Source organism: Priapulus caudatus, unplaced genomic scaffold (assembly GCF_000485595.1).
Source record: "Priapulus caudatus unplaced genomic scaffold, Priapulus_caudatus-5.0.1 Scaffold2147, whole genome shotgun sequence".
Taxonomy (NCBI): domain Eukaryota; kingdom Metazoa; phylum Priapulida; class Priapulimorpha; order Priapulimorphida; family Priapulidae; genus Priapulus; species Priapulus caudatus.
Window position 1 is genome coordinate 39,683 of NW_014579208.1, and position 2,620 is coordinate 42,302.

The window sequence follows — 2,620 nt, forward strand, 5'->3', positions numbered from 1 at the left end:
ATCGGAGATGACGGTGACACTCCGCGTGTTCGCGACACGAGTTCTCCCGAGCTAGCGGTACTCGACTCCCCGAGCTAGCGATACTAGACTCCCCGAGCTAGCGGTACTCGACTCCCCGAGCTAGCGGTCCTCGACTCCACTCCCCTCTACTCCTATATCCCTTTCTCCTTGCGTGGCCGCACGCGCGAACCTTTTTATCTCTCGCGTTCCCGCGCGCGCGAACACACCGGACGTACATTCCTCGCCCGGGTCGTCCAGATCACGTCAGGTCTGATGGGAACTAGGCGTATCCGCCACACTTCTAACAAGAGCCTCGAGAAGCGATGGCTTCCACCTTTTATACGCCGCACCCTTTTCCTACGTCACCTCTCGTTATAGCTCCCTTCTCCGCTTCTCCGGCCAACTGGACATACCAAATACGGGGAATGTAGTCCTACACCTTCTCCATTACCCATACCGAATGATACGGATATGCGTGTCTTCGCACTCGGCTTCGCACTTGGCCGGATTCCATGATCCCATTCCTGCCCTGATGTCACAGGTCATCTGGTCAGCGTCTAGGTTGTCACAATGCGCAATGCCCGGGGAAACCCTAGCCCCGAGCTTGACCATTGCTTACTCTCGTACGTGCTCGACTGGCCCGCGTAGTGTCCACTCGCAGCATGTTGTGACACATCCCTCGACCCTGCGGCGCCAAGATTGCATTTCCCCGCATGACCATCGCTTCTGAGCGGCATATGGAATCTACCCGCTTACACTATAATGATTATCCTAACGGCAAATTCAACCAAGAGACAAATAGACTGATCAACACTGCGTATATCAGTAGATTTTGCAAGTGATCAAAGAGGAAGAAAGAGAATTCAGATATGGGATGACAGAAACGAAGAAGCTAAACGTCAAGAAATCCTTTGAATGTGAAGTTGTAGCAGCATTTATACAAGGGATACGACGTGAAATACCCTAATCTTCCAATAGCAAAAAGTCGCCAAAACAGGTGAGCCTCCCTTCACTTTCAGAACTTTTGCTTGCAAAGATCACGTGTAAATATGAATAGCTATAAAAGCCTGAAGAACTACCTTGCTATAGATTTTTATGTCATCTGCGAAACAGCCATGTCAGGCTAGACTGCTGAGTAGAGTTAGTGTTGGGTTACATATAATTATTGTATCTAGGCTGCATGCTGAGTATCTTCATATAAGTAATATTTCACCATTGCAAGTAGCTATGTAGGTTTGATATATATATATTTATTTATTTATTTATTTATATTAGGTTGATATATCAACAACCATTGTTTTGTGTTTTAATCTTTTCGTGTTTTTTTTTCAGGTCCCCCACAATCTGGATCACCACGTTGCCGTCGTGTGGGGGCTTGCGTACTCCTAGCTGTGATTCTAAGGTCGAAGTCAGCAATGGTCTAACCATGCTGAACCGGCCAAGGAAGAGGAGTCAGACTAAGAGTGATCCAAACCCTACACCTACTTATTGTATCCCCCGAACGAATTTCGTGGGGATACTATGGGTTTGGCATCGTCGCGCCGCCGCCGCCGTAGAGATTTTCTTGTGAACGCTCTACCGGCTGCAGTTCTTCTCGGATCATCTTCAAATTTCGAAGGCATTAGATGCTGAAGCCGTACGAGAAACCGTCACGCGACCGAGCTCAGCGTAATCAGCTGTTTGACCATTTTCGTCGCTTGCATTTGATGTAAGCGTTTGGCACGCACGCGCGCGTTGGCGAGCCGCCAACTCAGCTTCAACAGTCGCTTGCTGCACACAAATTTCCACAGCGGCTTCCAATGTTGCCGGATGTGCTTTTATTACTGCTCTTTGTTGCGCGACACTTTGAAGGCCATCGAGATATATATCCGCTAGACGTGTTTGAAACGACGCCTCATTTCTGTGACTATCCGGATACGCAGCTTCTGATAATTCAATTAGACGCTGTGCATACGCACGCGGGCTTTCCAAACGGTTTTGCTTGAAAGTTTTTAACATTGCCTGCGTGCGCGGAATTTCTGCCGGGTTTCTATACTGACGCTGCAAATTACTAAACAGTTGTGACCAAGTGATGCCTATGTTTGCAAGCAAATGTCGACGCACAAATTGCGCCGCCCCCTCTGTTAACGTCGATACTGCTATTGATAAAAATTGCTTATCAGTTACTTCTAATTGAACGCGTGCGAGTTGTAAGGCATCTCGCCACTGCGCAAACGTGACCTGCAGGGGACCAGGCGACCCACTAAATTTAGGTATACTCGCACGTAACTCCGCGGCTCGCAACGTTTTATCAACATTACTGCCTATACTGTCTAACGAGGGTTTTAACGCTTCCCCAAATACAGTCGCAAGCTGCGTAATATCATATGCCATCTGCGGCGGTTCTACGAGCTGCGGCACATAGGTGGGATTCATATCGTAATTATTAGGATCTAATTGAGGCATATCAACAAACTGAGCGGCGGAAGGTATCGAGAGTGGATCTTCGGGTGTAGTAATTAATGGATCCATCACTATTACACTTGCCTTAATTACCCCGTAAAATTAACTACGCTCGTACGTGTACGTAAAGCACTTCTCGCAAGAAATTTTGTTACTACACCGTTTAAGCCGGAAATAT